Consider the following 20,806-nt stretch of genomic DNA (forward strand, 5'->3'; position numbering starts at 1 on the left):
ATTCATCAAATCGTTTACTTCTTAATTGTACGCATTGTTCTTGGGGCTGGGATGTTGCTGCTTTCAAGCATGTAGTCCTTTAAATATTTTTCATATTTTAAAAATAATAAATGGCTGTGTGAAATTATTTTAATATAAAGGGTATATGTTGTGGAAAAGCTAATGGTGGTATCAACTCCACATAGGATTGCCAGTCTGATTCACTTCCAGTTAAAATATAGAGAGAGAAGTGATCAAGGGCAGCTCTAGATGAAACAAGAAACTCTCCAGTAAGGTCATGGAATTTTCAGAGATTCCTAGAGCTGTCTTTTGTCACTTTTGCTAAGCAGACAACACTGTGCTTCTTTTCTTCTCACACCAATCTGAGCAGTAGCTGAAGCAAGAGGAGCAAGTGGTTGAGGACTACCCTGTCCCACAGGGAACTGGACAATCCTGACTCCATATAAAAATAAACATGCCTATCCACTATGTATTACTGTATATAGTATAATTATCTGTTCCACTTAATATTTCTGGTAAGACCTAGGAAGAGGAGCTGGTCTCATGGCTTAATACCCACTCAGGGTGGCTGTCCCACCCCTGAATGCCTCCTCCTCCAACCAGCTGGCCCCCACCCCTGACCAACCCTCCTTCCACTTCCTTCCACGGCTCAGAGGCTGCAGATCCCTGCTGTGTGAGAGTTGCCCCTGCTGGTAAGTTCTCTGCCTGAGGGCCTCCAGCCTGCAGCCTTTCCAGGTCCTGGGGGGAGGGAGAGGCCATCCACAGAGTACTTCCACACACACCCCATCTAGCGCCCAATGTATTCCTGAATGCAACAGGCTTTGTCCTTATTATAATAATGTATGTTACTACTCGCCTTGTCAAAGTTTGAAGTTTTCCCTCACCGTACAGAGAGTTCTTCCAATTTCAGTGTCTACCACAGGACAAGCCACTTAAGATGAAGGAAGTCTTCAGACTTTGCTGACTGTAGTGACAGGATAGATGGGTGCTCATGTGGCTGTTTGGAATGATATGATTCTGTATTTTTTGCTGTATTTCATGGTGCTGTATTTCATTCTGCACAGTGCCTGTCATTTCTAGTGGAGGAGCCCCTAGCTAGGATCTTTCAATTTTATGCTGGGAGACCCTATGAACTTGGTTTATTAGCAAATTTTATGTGGTATATTTTTCAACACTGAGGTCTTCCACATCAAGATGTCTTCCAGGATCTCCCTGCAGCTGCCAATTCAGTGCAGCAGCAGTGGAGCATCTACATTGTGAGGTTTCCCACATTTTTACCTGTACCAGTCCTGGTGGTAACTATTTCCCACACAGACACTACTGAGGTGTCTTTTGGGGAGCCATCAACATCAATATGTTATTATATCAGTGTCCATTACTGATTTTAAAAAACTCTGAAAATACCCTTGGTAGTATGGGGCAAATGGCTTCCACTGAGACAAAAATTGTACTGATGTGGGTTAAACCATCCTAAGGCAGCCACCTCTTGCTTGCTGCAGTCTTTATATATAATGAAGATGAAGATGTTTAGCTGGTCCAAGAGCCTTGCTAGAATAACAGGCTGTGAAGTAAGGGTGTGTCTGGCTCAAAGTTACCCAGCAAGCTTCCATGGTACAAGTGGGGAAAGAAGGTTCTTCTGTATCCTAGTCTGATATTGTATGGCTAGCATTTTCCTGTAGTCCAATGGTAGCTATGGGAAAGAGGAATAATGGCACTCCCTCTGATAGGTGACTATTCAATCTATAGAAGATACTTTTATTGCCTCGTGTATAAACTGATATTTTATTTCCAAAGCAAATTATTCTTTCTGCCACAGTGCCAGAGCACCTGTCTAAACATTTTGTAAAACCCTCTTTAAAGCTCAATTACCTTTTCCGTTCAGCATCTTGAACATTGCAGAAAAACATCAGAAATGTGTTAGCACTAAAAGGGTTTTCAAGCTGGAAGCAAGCCACTTTTTTTTTCTCCTTTTCCCTGGGCACCAAGTGCTATCCACAAGAAAATCCAATTTATTATCTACATACAAATAACTTTTATATAGCTTTGCAATTTAAAGCGTTTACCAACTGATAAAAATGTGTTATGGCCTTCTGGAAGAGATTCATGTTTAGTAATTTCCACTGTAAAATAATATTTATGTACAATTCATGACATGGTGTTTTTCTGCAAATGTTACTACAGTTCTTGGGATTTTATGACAAATGTTTTATAACTTTTTTTATTGTTATTCCCTCTTTGCAAGGCTGCTCTACCATGCATTTTTTTAAGCACATCTACAAAATCAATATATTTTGCCCTTTTGTAGAGAAATGGTCTAAAATGTTTACTGGTAATATTGTTGCCTCTGGAGTCAGACCACATATGCTAATAAACCTGTTTGTCTGAGACAATTTTGTAGGATAAAGGAGCCTAGTGATTTTATTGAAATCGTTAGTCACTGATATGCTAGTAAGATGATATATCTCATGCATGAAACTGCAATTGTACATGATGGTTGGGAACTGGAGCGAAGAAAAGTAATGCTGTACATTGACCAGCATAAGTCTCCTTGGTCTTTCTGGAGGCTGCTGTCTTACTACCCAGGGCTGGCATTAGCATACACTAAGGTGAGGCAGCTACCAAGGCCCAGAGCTTCTGGCAAGCACCACTGCTGATGACTCCTCACCCACCCAGCCACTAGCATTCCACCATCCATGCTCCCAGCTGCATACACAGCCAGTGCCACTGGAGAGAGGGCTGCCGGCAGCTGTGAGCTGGTAGGATGGGATGACTCAAAAGCGGACATGGGAAGGTCACACAGGCAGATGGGAAGCATGCAAGTGGATGAGAAAGAAGAAGGCACAAACAGAGGCCTTGGAGTAGCCAGAGGAGGGGATCTTGTGAACTGTCTCTGGCCATGGGCCCCCAAACCCTGGAACCAGCTCTGATACTGTCCAAGTTAGTGTTTTATCAATCCTGAATTCTCATGCAAGTCTTTTATTGAATTCTTAGGACTGAAGTGAACTTTCCATGAAATGTTAAGAGGTAACCTGTGGGCCAGTCTCTCTTAGCCTACCTTGCAGTGCTGTTGTGAGGATAAATTGCAGGGAAGAAAAGATGTAAGCCACTTTGAGTCCCATTGGAGAGAAAAGGGGATATAAATGAAGTAAATAAATAAACCTACATTACAGGTTATTAAGAGGATAAAATGCCTTAGATCACACCGTGTAAGTCAGCCTCAGTTTTTTGGAGGGAGGTCAGAACAGAAACAAATTAAATATGTCTACATTGGACAGCAGACTGAAACACATTGGACAATGCACAATAGCACATTGAAAGTGCATTAACTCACGGTGTGGTAAATCCAAGAAAGTGGATATACAACCCAAAAATGCACAAGCCACTGGTGAGCAACCAGTGAGCCACCAGGGAAAAGAATGTATGGAGGGGGAAATGCTGCTTTGTCCCACCTTCGCTCCCTCCCTTCCATTTCCTGCCCATTGATGAAGGCAGATTCTCACCCCTGTGTCAGTTCAACCCCCATTAAGCTTCTCTATAGCGTTTTTTAATAAGTGCCTCCTTCCCTTCCTCCTCTTGATTGTCACACCCCCTTCCATTCTGCTCCTCTCCCCGCCTTGCTGATCCGCCTGCCTGCCGCTCAGCCATTCCCTTCCCCAATTGGCTAGGATTCCTGCTTTCCCTTCCTTTCCTGAGTGCTTCTTAAGTAGGGGTGTGCTCCCATGGCACCTGACCTGATACCTCCATACTGCCTGACCTGCCACTGTGGCACCCAAACTGCCTCTGTGCTGCCCAACCCACCGCCATACTCTCCGAGCTGCTGCCTTGGGCGGTGGCAGTGGCACAGCAGTGGTGGGTTGGGCAGTGCAGAGGCTCAGGCAGCACGGCAGCAGCTCGGGTGACATGGAAGCAGCAGCTCGGGCAGTGCAGAGGCGGGTTGGGTGGTGTGGAGGCGGTGGCTGGAGCGCTGTGGCAGCAGCACCCCCACTTAAGAAGCGCCCAGGGAAGGGACAATTGGGGGAGGGAATTGCTGAGTGGTGGTGGGGAAAGAAAGGGGCAGAAGAGACGGTGTTCTGACAATCAAGAAGAGGAAGGGAAGGAGGCACTTACTTAAAAACCACTATAGAGAACCTTAATGGAGGTTGAACTGACACGGGGGTGGGAATCTGCTCCCTAGCCGTGCCCTCCACTGGCTGGCTGTTTTTTTTTGGGGGGGGGGGTTGTGTGTGCTTTACCTTCCATGGCAATGTGCATGCAGAGCAATGAATGTGCATTGCCACATGTAGGTTTAAATATTTTTTAAAGTGCTATACCAACAAACCTCCTGTTGGTTGCCTCCATTGATTGACAGGCCAAGGAGCGGCAAGTAAAAGAGTGTGTTGCTCTCTCTCCTGCTTTTCTTACTGCTAGTGGAGAGGGGAAAAGGTGAGACGCAGCAGCAAGAAGGCTTTCAAGTGTGGAGGAGAGAAATGGCACGATTTACTATCCTGCTATTGCGGGTAGGATACATTGCACAATTTGACACTCTGTGCGGAAATGCCCTGTGAATCAGGATGTTGGATTAGATGGAACAACTGGATCTGATTTATCAGGACTTTTAAAAAATGTTTTTTCCTCCATCATACAATAGTTGTGAACGGTTTGGGGAACTAGCATGAAGATTCCAAATTGATAGCCTGGTATCCCTGCTATGGCCTGATTCTGAATCTGTCTCAATCAGGGCAAGTCCATGTATTTCTGCTTGAGGTAGGAAAAAATCCTCAGGCATAATTTGCCACTGTGAAGCCCCTTCTCCACTCACACAGACTGCCTACTAGCCTCTACCACCTCCCTTATTAAGGTTCTTAGTTGTAAACAGGTCAGGATGTCATATTTGCCACTCTTCTCTTTTAAAATCTACTGAAAATCATGATCATCTTGCACCACAGATTCTCCGTCTCACTCTCAGAGACATCCACATACAGGGTAACCCAACACCCTTGAATGATCAGCTCCCCAGAGTGGGGGGGGGGTAATCAAAACAAGAGCCTTACATGAACAAAACACTAAGGAAAGGAAAGTCTAAGAAACAACAATCCACTTTCATTGAACTTTTGAATTGAGATCTATGCCTGCAACAGAGATCCTCTAATTGCAAATACTTTGTTTGCCAATTTTAGATGAGATTCAAATAATATCACTTCCACAATGTGAGACTAAAATGCAACTAATGGGCAAATCATTGGTAAGCTTTATTGTCTATTTTGGTTTATTGGTTTATTTTGAATTCTTCCTTTCTTCCTCCTTTAAATGTGTGAGAGAACCTGATCAACTGGACTTGCTGAGGCAGATGCCAAGACTTAAAAAAAAAATCATTCTCTTCCCTGCATTAAAAAGAGATTTATCTCAGGGAGGCTGAGTGAATATTGATGGCTAGTTTGTGTTACTAGGCCCTGCATGCACTGGGGAATGATTGAAAATACAGCATCCCAGATACGACCAATAAACATCTCATCCATGTTAGGCAGTAAATAGAGTCTCTAAATCTGTATTAAATTAATAATTCCACCACTGTGGCTTTCCTTGTCATGACAGTTATCTGCTGGGTGAAAAGTGCCAGTGTCAAAAGTACAGAAGGCTGTGTTGCTGCATATTCAGACGCGATGTTTAAGCTCTTAGTAACCAAGTCTGGGTTATAACTAGGCAGTCCTGCTTGTGCCTCTCACCACTTATTGCTGTTTGTTGTGTTGCTAGGTCATTCTTTACTTTGTTTCAGCTGGCAACATTTTTGTTCCTTCCTACCAACTGTACAGCAACTGTAAGCATGGGAATTAAGTGGAAAACCCCATCTCAATGGAAATAAATTATATGAAGGCCCAAATAGGTGTGATGTCTATAGAAGATTGAGTAATTTTCTCAATTCAGAACAGGGCAGCACAGGAAAGGAAAAGGGGATCTAACCCTTCAAACCCCAGAATTGATGCCAGCATACCAGGATGCTGGAAACTGCCCTTTTTCCAATTTCTCTTTTGTTTTCTTCCAGGGCCCAACTGAGCTGGGAACAACCCTATAAAGGGGATGTTCGTATTTCTTATTTTTTGTATTTCCACAATGGGAGACAATTGGTAGAAGATGTCTTGTGCTCAAGAGATCTGCCAGAGCCTGGGGAAGGTGATCCCCTCTCAGCTGAGGGGAAGGGTTAGATGCATTTATGATAGGGAAGTAGTTTGAATTTACAAACAATGAGAGAAGGAACCAGATAGATCACTGTGAGTGGGCTGAAGCACCTCAGGAGTCCAGGAGCCCTCAAGGAATCTGATTTTCTTTAATGATATTTACTTAGTTTATATTATATTGATATTAACTTTATATAACCCTCTGAGGTTCTGACAAAGGTGATTTAGAAACTAAAACATAAAAATGATACAGAAAATGTCTAACAACACTAAAAGCAGAGCAATAATTTATTTAAGAAATTTCTATGCAATCATTCGAGTTAATCTCAAAAATACCCCAATTTTTCCCTGTGGATGGGGTGCAGAAAACTACCTTAGCACTCACTAAACATCTGGCTGAGGTGATTGCCTGTAAGAGAGTTGGAATGCAGTCAATTCAAAGCCTATGAGTCAGAGGAACAGAAAAATAAAAAGAACATTTCTATGCTGCATTCAAGGTCCCCAAGGTGACGAATATCCCCTTTATAAAAAGCTGGGATATGGGGTAGTAGATCTTTCCCCCTCTATGGACTACGTCTTTTGCCATCTGTGTTCTGTTCTAAATAAAGCAGATATTAGGAATATATATAATACATTGCTTAGTTCTTTTGCCTCCAAAGAGAATCAACCCAGGAAGTTCAGCCCCTGAAATTTCTAGGCGCTTGGCCAAGCGTGGAGTATGTAATGGTTTATTGTAACTATCTTGCATATCTTTTGTATTTATTTCTCATCCAAATAAGCAATACAATTTCCTGTTCCCACCTATAGAAAACTGTAGCTACTGATACCTGAAAATACACAACATGCCTCCCTTCCTATGAATGCATCTTTCTCAATAAATTATTCTTAATATAAGTGAGGGAATGGTGTTAGTGTAGAATAGCCAAATGTGACTTAAAGGTCCAACAGAACTTCCAACTTCCAACAGAATAATCAGATTATTTGTTTATTTATCATATGGCAGGAAGCATATAAATATAACGTATTTAACCAAGTAGATTATGTTTATGCAGACAGATTGGGCAATCCCCCTAAATTCTAATATCTAAATTTTCAGTCCACTCAGTCACAGCTGGGCAGAGTTCAGAGAGCTCGATAACATCTCCCTGAAAAGCATGACACTCATACTCCTGTCCAAAGTTTCAATGCCCTTTCTCAGGTTGCCATACATTTAGCCTCAGATGACAGGGGCAATCAAAGTAGGCCCTCTGAAGACAACTGGAATGAGTAGGTAAGTTCATAAGTGTGCATGATATCATTAATGTTATGAATGAAAATCTGTCACTTTCTAATGGTCTGATATTTACAGTTAATTGTTGGTTAGTCTCAAAATTACATAGAAGTTTAATTGGGATAATATTTTTCTGACAGGATTAATAATATAGTGTCATATATAATTTTATAGAATACAGAGAGACATCTTCCTTAAACAAACATTAGGGACTGATGTTTAGCACCATTAGCAGTAACATTCCATAATAACCTTATTAAAAAGTGGCGATATTACAACTGAAAAAGTCCTCTTGCTTTTGCAGTGTTAAGAAATAACATGGTGATTTGGAGCACAGTTAACTAGCAATGAATTGCCTTGCTTTTAAAAGGAATTTCCTAACCTGGAGTTAGCTACCCTAGATGGAAGAAATCAGATTTGGAATGGAGACAGAAAGGGAAGAAGGGTAAAAAAAGAAAGCCCTTTGTCTGGGAACAGTGTAGTTTCTGGAAGAATTAATATCACTTCTGGATGACATTCTAGTGATTTCCCCTAATCTCTATGATAGACCACAGAGACTTTAGAAAATTCTGAGAACATCACAATTGGTACCATTTCCCCATTATTTCTCCTACACCTTAAATTATTAATGGCTGGGGAATAAGGATAGGGACTGCTGCTAGCTGCCAAGTGAAAAGCAATAGAAATTTGGGCAAAAGAGACGTTTCCAAAGTTATCCTTACTTTTTACATAGTAGTAATAAAAGAGCCTTCAAGCAGATCTGCGTTTTTAATCTGCTGAAAATAAATACTTGTGATTAAGAAATAGTCCCATTTTTCATGTGCAAGATTTTCAGGCAAGACCCAGCTGGTGGCTTATATAAATAGTTGAGCCTGAAGGAAGGGAGGAGAAGGAACATTACAAACAGAGATTAAGAAATAAGGTTGGGCAAGAACCTAAACATTCCAGTTAGGTTCAGTTTGGGGTGGCCTTCAAACCAGACCTTGGACTGAACCAGAATTATCCTGATCTAGCCAGCTCAGACCACCATTCTCCCAGCTGCTTCTGGCAACCATTTAACCCATCCGTTTCACTTCATCTCTCTCCAAAGCAGGGGGAAGCAAAATGGATGGGTTAAACGGTTGGCAGCTATTTAAACCTAACAGCAGTTAGGTGGGAAGTGAAACCAACCAGTCATTTTAGCTCAACAGTGGGAGGTGCACCAGACCACTGTTAGGCTGAAATGTCTGCAACCTGTTTTGCTTACCCACATTTCCAGGGGATTAAAATGGGTAACCTAACAGCTGATGGGCAAACCCACATTGCTCAGTAGTTAGGCTTAAATGGCCCAAACAGCTAAACTACATTAGACAAAAGTTCAGTAAATGTTTGGGGGCTCTGAACCAGTTCAAGTTCATGTCAAATTATGGCTCATGAACAGGTTCATTCCCATCCCTCCTAAGAAATAATGTTTATTTCTCAGAATGGTACACTGGATTACCAGACAGAATTGACATCCCCCCTCCATGTTTGTAGCATCTGTGTTTACATGCTTTATTGATTTAAAATCATATGTACCTTAAGTTGAGTAGAAAGCAGACACATAAATGTTTTAAATAAATAGTCTTCAGTCCTATGTAATGTTTCACCATGATGACAGAGAGAGAGAGCAGCACTGTCTCCACTAAATCCCCACTAGATCCAGCATATTGTATTCAAGATTACCTTGTATTTCTCTCAGGTTGAAGACACAGAAGCCTTGAGCTCAGGAACTGAACCTTCATTTTCTTTCAATTTTTGGCTTATTTTTGTTTTATTTTCACTGATCTTAATAAAAGATATTTATTAATATATACATATTATTTACATACATACATACATGCATACATGCATACATGCATACATGCATACATACATACATACATACATACATACCCATAGTTTCATGGTGAAATGTACCGGTGTTTTTTTTTTTTTTTTTTTGTGCCCTTGTGCTGATTGGGAGGAATGAGACTTGCATGGCTGAATGCCTCCCTTATAACAAGCTCCCTTCCTTCAGGAAATATCAGACAGAAAACCTGAGCAGCAATTTCTTTCATTGCCAGCTAGCTTCCCACCGACATTATTTTTGATGAGGGAAGGCGTTCTGTCATAACATTCCCCTCCTAAATTCTGGAGTGGTGTTGATCAAAATATGTGGCCCATTAAAAATAAGTTTATAAAACAAATTTTGTTTCTTAATTTTACTGCTGTAAAGCACTGAGGATAGCAATATTTTTTCACCACTATCAGGATTTATTTGTTTCAGCCTGAGAACTATATTTGAATGGTATATTTAAAGTAGTTACAAACTGCTTGACTTGAAGAAATTCAAGGCAATATACACAGTGCTGTATAGTTGAAAAACATTAAAATAACTGGCTTTTCCCGTCCTCCTTCTGGAAATGGAAGGACTTTGCATTACGGTTGTTGCATCTGCAAAATTATTTTATTTCTGTATCAAAAATTTTGGAAGGACGCTCTTAGGAGAGACAGTTTGGTGTAGTGGTTAGGAGTGCGGACTTCTAATCTGGCACGCTGGGTTCGATTCTGCGCTCCCCCACATGCAGCCAGCTGGGTGATCTTGGGCTCGCCACGGCACTGATAAAACTGTTCAGACCGAGCAGTGATATCAGGGCTCTCTCAGCCTCACCCACCTCACAGGGTGTCTGTTGTGGGGAGAGGAAAGGGAAGGTGACTGTAAGCCGCTTTGAGCCTCTTTCAGGTAGAGAAAAGCGGCATATAAGAACCAACTCTTATTATTATCATTATTATTTTTAATTTTATTTTTTATTTGATTCTTTTACCCACCGCTCCCAGAAAGCTGGCTTGGAGCAGGCTACAACATTAAAACCCCATAATAAAATATTAAACAATTCCTGTATTAAAACCCATTCTTCAGTCAATACGTGCCCTAACCCTCCCCTCATCTGTTTTGAGTCTCCACACCATCTGGTGTCTCAGGGAATTAAGATGTAATTGGCTGGGACACTTGGTCTTTCCCCCTATCTGATGAGGGGGCACTGATCTTGCCTGTAACCCGGCCTCAACCAAATAACCAATAGAAGAACTCTGTCTTGCAGGCCCTGCAGAACTGTGCAAACTCTGTCAGGGCTCTTAGCTCTTCCAGGAGCTCATTCTACCAGATCAGTGCCTGGTCAAGGCCAGGCATAATTCTCATGGGCTGAAGACCATCAGCAGATCCATACCTGCTGAGTGCAAATCCCTGCATGGGGGGGGGGAAGCCTAGGGTGATAAGTGGTTCCTCAGATATGTGGCACCCAGACTGTAGATGGCTTTGATGATTACTACCAAAACCTTGAACATGATCCAGAACACAACTGACAGCCAATGCAACTGCCTCAGAACCAGTGGGATGTGGGCCCTCCAAGGTGTTCCAGTGAGGACCCTAGTAGCTGCAATCTGCAGCTGTCATTTCCATGTCAAAGACAAGGGCAGGCCTGCATTGAGCGAGTAACAGAAGTCAAATCTGGATGTGACTGTCACATGTATAACTGTGGAAGGACAGTGCAGAATTCTTCTTTTATGTGACAACAGTGGCTAGACTCATCATTTCTTCTGGATGGAAATAACATCAAGAAACAACAACATTGAGAAGATCAGGGAACTGGCTGTAATGGGCCAACTAACAGCTATCGTAAATCAAAGACCAGTTGAGGAATTCCAAAGACACTGGTGCGAATTTCTGAAATATTTGTAAATGTTCTTTACTTTTCTCTATCTTATTTTGCAACTAAATTTTAAAAAAATATATAAAAATATGTTTAAAAGCATGGGGGAGAGAACTGCCTCCTGTGGAACCCCACAAAGGAATTTAAAGGAGCAAGATAACTCTTCCCCCACTGCAACCCTATGTGTCTGGTTCTGGAGAAAGGAGATCTGCCATTGAAGGGCTGTCCCATGTATCCCAGGTCTGGTAAGGTGGCAAGCCAACAACTCATGGTCAGCCACAACAAATGCAACTGACAGATCTAGCATTGCAAGGATGGCTGAACTGCCCCAATCCAAGAGGCACCGGAGATCATCTGTCAAGGCAACCAGCACCATCTCCACCCTGTGGTCATAACAGAAGCCAGTCTGGTATGGGTTGAGCACCAAAGTTTCCTCCAAGAATACCAGGAGCTGATCTGCAGTGGCCCTTTCAACTACCTTACGCAGAAATGCAGACTGCAAGACAGGGCGGTAGTTGGCTGGGTCTTGTGGGTCAACCAACGATTTTTTAAATCTTCAGCGCCCCAGGGAACTCCCTGGATAACAGGAAAAGATTTATAATATCCCTGAGGGGCCTCCTATCTGCTGGTCACTCAGTTTGAATATTCAAGACAGACAGGAAACAAGGGGGCAAGTGGTTGCCCTTACTGACCTTAGCAATTTGTCCACTTCAATTAAAGAGAGCTGCCTGAAGCCATCAAGCACTATCCCGTGCAAGGGCAAGAGCCTCCAGTTCCCTTACTGTATCAAGCCTGGCAGGTAGGTCACAGCAGAGTGACAAGACTTTATCTGCAAAAAAGCTCGTTAATGCCTTTGACTAAAATCTTGGTGCACTTCTTTGAAACTGAACTACCCTAAATAATTGTGCTGGGTGAGAATTTGCAGACACAGTGGAGGTAGCAAAGAACTCCCATTTTGCCACCTTCATCGCCATCTCATACACCTTCATAAACGTGAGATAAGATGTTCTTGAAGCTTCATCACGGGTCCTCCTCCACACTCGCTCTAGTTGTCTCACCTCCCTCTTCCTCTCCTGAAGCTTCCAGGTATACCATGGGGCCTGTTTGGGGTGGGGGTAGAGAGGGTGCCGGGGAGTGATCTTGTCAATGGCAGCAGACAGGCGAGACTGCCAGTCCTCCACCAGCACTGCCAATAAGTTGCCAGGAGGCATCGCAGCCAGCAGAGCATTCAGGAATCCAAATGGATAGATAAGTCTCTGCAGGTGGACTAAAATACTCCCGATGCCCAAACAGGGAGGGGGTGGTACCTGTAGCTGGGTTTCATTATTATTTTCATTAAATATCGGAGTACTGCTATCATTCTGGAAAGTTAAGTCAGGAATTTTCAAAAATAAGTTTCAGAACATTGCTCCCAATTTAGTGAAAATGTTCATCATGCCCTTTCTTAGCTTAAAACAAGTGTGACGGCTACAATGGCCAGTGTGCATCTAATTGCTTTGCTGTATGATGATAACTGTCTTATTCTAGTCTGGCTGCTGAACTGCTGCAAGCTATTAAGTGCAGATTTGCTCAGGACAGTTGTTATTTATTATGGGCATCCAATGATAGAACAGCTGTGCATATGGTTCAGTGTTCTGCCAATGCAGCCTTGGAAGGCACAGGAGCCTTGCTAGACCAAGAGAACTGGCACCCCCATCTAACTGACATGCAGAACTCTGTTCTTGAAGCTGGTTAGTGAATGTTGGGATTGTTTCACACCTGTTGATCTGTTTTAATGGGATTTGCTAGATAAGGATCAGTGCCTGCCACCTGCCAGCTCATAGCTAACGTCAGCTGTATTCAGCATGAAGCTTAACCACCTCCCAGGATAAAATAATTCTCCAATGTCTGCACCATCATATTCTAGCTAGGAGGAGGGGTAGACTTTTCCAGGTTCATAATCCCTCTGATCACTGCTGGGATGATCAACCATGTAGGCTACACAACACAAAGGGGATAATCATGAAAAATTATTTGCAGGAAGAACAGCAGGGGGTGATAAATAAAATTATTGGTGTCCTAGGCAGTCCAACAGTATGAATATTTTCACCAAATGAATGGGTCTGATGGTACAAAATTTCATCTGTGTATAAGAATCTTTCCAGGCTTCCTTATAATAGACCATTTGGAGGATCTGAATCAGAAACTCTATGTATTTTAGACATGAGGAGACAGATTGCTTATTGATTTGAATAGCTAGTGATTTTTTCCTCTGTACTCTTGAGTACAATTGATTAGATCTGCTGATCTGTCCAAAAATATATCAGAGAGTTTGCATTGAATATCTTGATTAGAATATGCAAAATGCATGGATCCACCTCAGCCCCAGCATAGGACATGAGAAACATGATAGGAAGAGACTAGAAACACACAATGTTGTATAGTGACTTCTGATTTTCTATCACAAACTAGGACAGACTATAGAATCTTGGCTTGAATGGAAAAATTATTGTATTTTAAAAAGTAAATTCTATGCCATTTTACATTTTTATATCAAAGTAGTGTATAATATAATATATGAGCCTCTTGTGGCGCAGAGTGGTAAGGCAGCCGTCTGAAAGCTTTGCCCATGGGGCTGGGAGTTCGATCCCAGCAGCCGGCTCAAGGTTGACTCAGCCTTCCATCCTTCCGAGGTCGGTAAAATGAGTACCCAGCTTGCTGCTGGGGGGTAAAACGGTAATGACTGGGGAAGGCACTGGCAAACCACCCCGTATTGAGTCTGCCATGAAAACGCTAGAGGGCGTCACCCCAAGGGTCAGACATGACTCGGTGCTTGCACAGGGGATACCTTTACCTTTACCTCTAGTGTATAATATAGAAGATGGAAGTGTACAGGTCACCTACAGAGCAGGATGGTCCTTCGCATGCCTTTTCTGAAGATGTAGAGGATCTTTGTGGCCTGTCTTTGTTCTGTGTAGCCCAGCACAATTTATGGTATAATATTCAAAAGGGTATTGTAACTGTATTGTATTGCATCGGAGATTAGTTAGGATAAGGGTTTGCTGGAGAGATGGGGCTATTTTGTCTTTTGCTGTTGCAGTATTCAAGGTTACAAATTATTGAACCATTCAGCCATGGAGATAAGAAAAGCAGGGTGTGCGTGTTTCCATGGAAACAGATGTTTCCTACCAAGTTGCTACTAGCCAGGTACCAAAACAGACAGACCTTGAGAAGTGTAAAATAAGCTCTAGAAAGACAATAAACAAGATGACCAAGTAGATGCTCAAGTTTTAGAATATATGCAACACGGTGTCAGAAGCACACATTTAGTTTGGCCAAGGGTAAGATTAATGACTTGGTGAAAAAAGGCTTTTTAAAGTACAAATGTGATTCCTGTTATCAGCTGATATGAAAAGCTGGCTGACAGTAGGAATTCTAGCTTCATTAAGATGAGTGAGAGCTTTGATAGAGTCAGCCTTGAGATGGGATTTACAGAGTGAAAGAAAGGTAAAATATCATTCACATTCGTGTTTCCCTTCCATCATGGACACTGCAGAGGAAGAGAAGACTTAGTTTGAGTAGCATCCAATTGCTGCAGTCACTTGGGTATGAATTTCTTCATTCCTTGTGTCAAGTTTTTCTACTTTAGATCACTGGCAACCAGAGAGGGGGTCCTTCTCTGTAGTCCCCATGGGTCTTCCATGAAATTCTCTCCCTGAGATGCCATTATAAGAAGATGGATTAACTTTGTTGGGCCTGCTTAATTTCTGTCATAGAATAATAGGGAAACAATAATATATTAAGGAAGTGTGGCTTAGGCCACTCCTAAAATAAAAAATCTTTCCCAGTGGATGTCGTCTCAAGTGTTTCAGATCTTTCTGTTAAGGTTGCATCAGAGCAAGAGGTTGCTGCAGAGATCCAGGCATTCTTGGACCAGATGCTGGATTGGATCCAGCCAGCTATTAGTGGAAGGTCTATAGATTTTCCTGAGTTCCTCTCCCCTATCAATTTCTCTCAACCTACTTAGACCCACATGACTGCAGTGAAACAGGCACAGGATGAAATGGTGTCCTTAAAAGTCCATCTATTTTTTCCCTGTTGAAAATGCTAATAACAGCACTGGGCTGCTGGCTTTGATTAGCTAAACCAAGTGGGGTTTCAAAGCTCAGGCTCCTTCTACACTCCCTGTTCTGCTCTGTGACTGTGTAAGCAACATACCTTTTAAAATTACATCAGTTTGTACCATTACAGTACAGTACAGTACAGTAACTCCATAGAGTTACACTTTTCTTAGTTCACTGAAGTGAATGGGCTTAAAAAGGTATAACTCTACTTAGGGTTAGAATAATAGAATCATAGAGTTGAAAGGGATCTCATGGGTCATCTAGTCCAACCCCCAACACTATGCAGGACACTCTCATCCCAATCACTCATCTACTGTAACCTGCTACCCCTTTGCCTTCATAGAATCAGCCTCTCTGTCAGATGACTATCTAGCCTTTGTTTAAAAATTTCTCCAAAGATGGAGAACCCACCACCTCCCTAGGAAGCCTGTTCCACTGTCAGGAACATCTTCCGGATGTTTATATGGAATTTCATTTGAATTAATTTCATCCCATTCATTCTGGTCCATCCCTCTTTATTATTATTATTGTTGTTGTTGTTGTTGTTGTTGTTGTTATTATTATTATTTCGATTTATTTCCCGCCACTCCCAAATGGCTCGTGGCGGGTTACAGTGTCTTAAAACCCCATTAAAACTCCCATTAAAAGACTTAAAAGACTTAAAAGACTCTCTGTGGCAAGAGAGAACAATTCTGCTCCATTCTCCATATGGCACTCTTTTAAATACTTGAAGATAGTTATCAGATCCTCTCTCAGTCGTCTCCTCTCTAGGCTAAACAGACCAAGCTCCCCCAACCTTTCTTCACATGTCTTGGTCTCCAAACCCCTCACCATCTTTGTTGCCCTCCTCTGGACACATTCCAGTTTGTCAACATCCCTCTTCAATTGGGGTGCCCAAAACTGAACACAGTAATCCACATGAGGCCGAACCAGAGCAGAGTAGAGCGGTACCATCTCCTCCCATGATCTGGACACAATACTCCGTTTGATACAGCCCAAAATCCCATTTGTCTTTTTAGCTACTGAGTCACACTGCTGACTCATGTTCAATGTATGGTCTACTAAGACTCCTAGATCTTTTTCGCACATACTACTACCAAGACAAGTCTCCCGCATTTTATAATGGTGTATTTGGTTTTTCCTGCCTAAATGCAGAACTTTACATTTGTCCCTATTGAACTTCATTTTATGCAGTTTAGTCCACTTCTCAAGCCTATCAAGTTCATCCTGTATTCTGTTGCTGTCTTCAGTTGTGTTTGCTACCCCTCCCAGTTCAGTATCATCTGCAAATTTAATAAGTATTCCCTCTAATCTTTCATCCAAATCATTTATTAATATGTTGAACAACACAGGCCCCAGGACAGACCCTTGGGGTACTCCACTTATCACTCTTTTCCAAGAAGATGCTGAACCCATAACAAGTACCCTCTGGGTACGATTTGTCAACCAGTTATTGATCCACTTGACAGAATTAGGATCCATACCGTATTTTACCAACTTGTGAATGAGAATATCATCTGAACCTTATCAAAAGCTTTACTGAAATCCAGATAAACTATGTCCACGGCATTTCCCTGATCCAGCAAGGTAGTAACTTTCTCAAAAAAAGAGATAAGCTTGGTCTGACATGACTTGTTCTTGCGAAACCTGTGCTGAGTCTTAGAAATCACAGCTCTCAGTTCCAGCTGCTCAAGGACCGAGTGTTTGATTATTTGTTCCAAAATTTTGCTAGCTACAGATGTCAAGCTGACGGGCCGATAATTACCCGGATCCTCCTTTTTCCCTTTCTTGAAGATGGGGACAACATTTGCCCACCTCCAATCGTCTGGCACCTCACCTATTCTCCAAAAAGTGTCAAAAATAATGGACAGAGGTTCAGAAGTGACATCTGCAAGTTCTTTTAGTACCCTTGGATGCAGTTCATCTGGCCCAGAAGACTTGGTTTCATTTAAAGAAACTAGGTGTTTGTGGACTGCTCCAACAGTGATCCTAGGCCACCATTCCCGTCCCGGGTGTTGTGTTATGTTTTTGCCACATTGATCACTATTTCCTTCACAAGAGAAGACTGAGGAGAAATAGGAGTTAAGCAGTCCAGCCCTCTCTTCATCAGCTGTTATAATTTCACTTTCTTGTCCTCGCAGGGGTCCTATTTATTGCATGAGTTGTGTGCATTGCATGAGTTGCATTGCATGAGTTGTGTGCTTCTAAATGTGGCAATTCTGTTTTTAGACTTTCATGTCCTTTTTTTAATTTGTCCTTCCACTGCTTAAAAATGCAAATTACATAGCCATCCTGAAGAATGTCAGTTAAGCCAAGGTAAACCTATATGGTTTCCTGATGGAGTCCATTATTATAAATACTGGTCCCCTTTTTAGGCTATAACCTTGAGATAAATAATTCTAATATCTCAGACTTGAGGCCAGTGTTGTGAGAACCTGGCAGAGCTTGCCTTCTGCTTTACCTTTCCCACACTGGCTCCATCAAGCCTGTTGAGCTGAGTATAATCAACTTTGAGAACTTCAGTAGACACTGAAAATGCAAAACCACACCTACACTCTAAAATATGCATTAATAGCATTCCCGATTGACAGATAACATTTATTCATGACTTTGCAAGAACAGTGCATGAAGTAATGACCACACAGCCTGATTATTAATTCATGCAATGGTCTGCTGCAAACAAGTAGCAGAGTTGGACTGAAGGGACACACTGGTTACATAAACAGGCTTAGAAAGGGACAGCATTGTGTGTTGCACCCATAGGGGATTTGTAGCTTAAGTTGGCGCAGTGGTTAAAGTGGCGGCTTCTAATCTGGTGAGCCAGGTTTGATTCCCTGCTCCTCTACATGCAACCAGCTGAGTGGCTTTGGGCTAGTCACAGTCTGTTAGAGCTGTTCTCATAGCAGTTTCAGAGCTTTCTCAGCCCCACCTACCTCACAGGGTGTCTGTTGAGGGGAGAAGAAGGGAAGTCAATTGTAAACCACTGAGGTCCTTTAGGTAGTGAAAAGTGGGGTATGAAACCCAAATCTTATTCTTCTGTCTGCGATACAAGATGCTTTGCACTGTCAAACATAAAAACAATAGTATTCATGATTCTTTAATGTAGTGCAGCATGAATTTGTATGTATTGATGCAAATAAACAGTCCTTAGTTTGGTTCAAGGTCTAGGTCCATCGCAAGGACCGTCAATAAGGGGTATACTTGGGAGTTCCCTACTGGTAACTCAATTCTTAGGAATTCACAAGGGCCAGATTCAGGTCAGGACCATGGTGCATAAGAGACATTAGACTTCCCCCTTGGGCTATTTTCTTTAATACCATATGATTCTGACTACATAGACACCCAAAGGCACCATTCCTAGTAGGATGTAGAAGTTCTACCACTAGTACGGCTATTCAACATGACATTATCAAGCCCACTACATGAAAAGTCTCAAGGTTTGGCATATTGGACCCCTGGCCACCCCAGCAGTTGCAGTCCCCAGCATTACTGGTAAGTCTTTAGTATATGTGCCAGTAGAAATTATCCTGGTGCTCTGAAGAAGGAGTAGCTCTTCTTTAGGATATTGTGATACTGACACAAATTGATTTGTTATATGTCCTTTCTCTTCCAGGAACAGCCATGGGCCTTGATTCCCTTTCAGTTTTCGTGGGATACATTCATTTGCAAGTGCCACTAAAGAAGTGAAGTAAAAGGGAGGGACGTGTATTTGCAGGAAAGTAGAGAAGGATGAGGTCTTCCTGATAGTGAATAATGGGCTTTCCTTCAATTGCTTGTCCATTTGAATTGCTAGCACTTTTAATTCTCTCTTGTTGAGATTTGTATTTATTTGTATCTGTAAAAGGACATAAGAAGAACCATGCCAATGGCCCATCTAGCCCAACACTCTGTCACACAATAACCAACCCCCAGGCATTATCAGGAGGTCCACCACTGGGGCCAGATCTTTAGATGCCCTCCCTCTGTGGCATGCTATTCATATGTTTAAAATATAATTTTCAGCCTTTGCAGCCTTGCTTCAATATTTCTTAACTGTCCAAGTAATTAGCTTCCTGACTACGGGTTGGTATACAAATATTTACAAGAATGTTACCATCTAATTTCTCCAAAAGTGGAATGTAGGAAAATTTGGTGGATGATATGTAAGGAAAACAACTTGTGTAGGATTTTTCAAAGATCATTACAGAATTTCAGTAAATTTAGCTAGGATTTTCTGAGACATTTTTGCTCAACTCATAAAACTAATTAAAAGCAAAAGCTAAAATACGTATATAAAACCACAAAACCATTTTACCGGGCGATGTGTGTCCAAGAAAGAGAAAAGAGGTTTAATTCTTCCCCATGCAGTTTCAGAACAGACCTGAACAAAACTTCAATGTTCTTGGATATCCGGGTGGGAGTGGGGGGAGGAAGCCCATACCAAGTGGCTCCTCATGGATATGAATACTTGGGAGAAACAGATTTCTTATTCTTAATTGCAATACAAACCTTTAATGGCATTAAGAAACAGATTTATATGCTGTGAATTCTTAGGGGCTTTCCGCACCGGGATCCATGTAGCAAATTGTTTGCTGAACAAAAAATCGCCATTTAAAATTGTGGAATTCGTCGTTATGCATACCTGCCTTTGTAGTGGAATCCAGTTGCGTTTCTATCGTTTCCCACAGGCTTCCGGTCTCGGCAAAAATTGCTAGCCAGGAAACGCTATTGCCAAGCTCATCCCGCCCCGTCAAGCAGCCAATGGGCGGCCGTTAGCATGCTCCCACAGCCCCTTTCCCTTTAAGAAAGGTTTAAAAAAACACACACACACACACGTTGCAACGAATATGCATTGATTCGTTGCAACGGAGAGGCCCATCCAGCTAGCAGGTGGTGTTTGAGCTGCCATTTCATCGTTGCCACGCTCCCCCCGAGTGAAAAAAAAAATCCCCCCCCCCTCACGGGCGCGATTTTCGGCCGAAAACAGTGTGAAAAATAAAGGGAAAATAAATCAGCAAACAGGCTTCTGTGTTGCTTGTGCTTAGTGATTGTAAACAGAGGGACTGCAGACGGGGAAGCCTCACTGGCTAAACGGAGGCTCGCCGGTGCGTTGATCTCCGCTCGCTCAGAGAAAAAAAAATGGCGATCGCTTCACCGGAAGATCAGAGGAGAGAGCCAGGGGGAGGGACTTTGTAGAAACCACAACAATGGTAATGCCAGAACTTTCCCGCTAGTGTTGCAGATTGGTTGCAGGAGTGTAGCGCTTTCCGGAGGGTGAATCCACTTTTTGGGATTTCCCTGAAAGCGCTACAACGAAGCGCTTTTTGCAGATCGGTTTCAGGAGTGTTGCAGATTGTCAACGACGTTGTGCATAATGGCAAAACTGTAGCGTTTTCAATTAGTAACCATTGTGCAATTTTGGAGGAGTGCGGAAAGCCCCCTGGTATTCATTATACTGTGTAATCTACCAGAGCATTATTTTTGTTGGAGAGAATGTACAGGTTGCCAACACCTTTGGAAAACCTTTCATAATTTACCAGCATCTGAGTGAGATGCATCTTTTTACATATTGGGCAAAACTAGTACCTAGTA

The sequence above is a fragment of the Paroedura picta genome, chromosome 5 (assembly GCF_049243985.1).
Source record: "Paroedura picta isolate Pp20150507F chromosome 5, Ppicta_v3.0, whole genome shotgun sequence".
In the NCBI taxonomy this organism is placed as follows: domain Eukaryota; kingdom Metazoa; phylum Chordata; class Lepidosauria; order Squamata; family Gekkonidae; genus Paroedura; species Paroedura picta.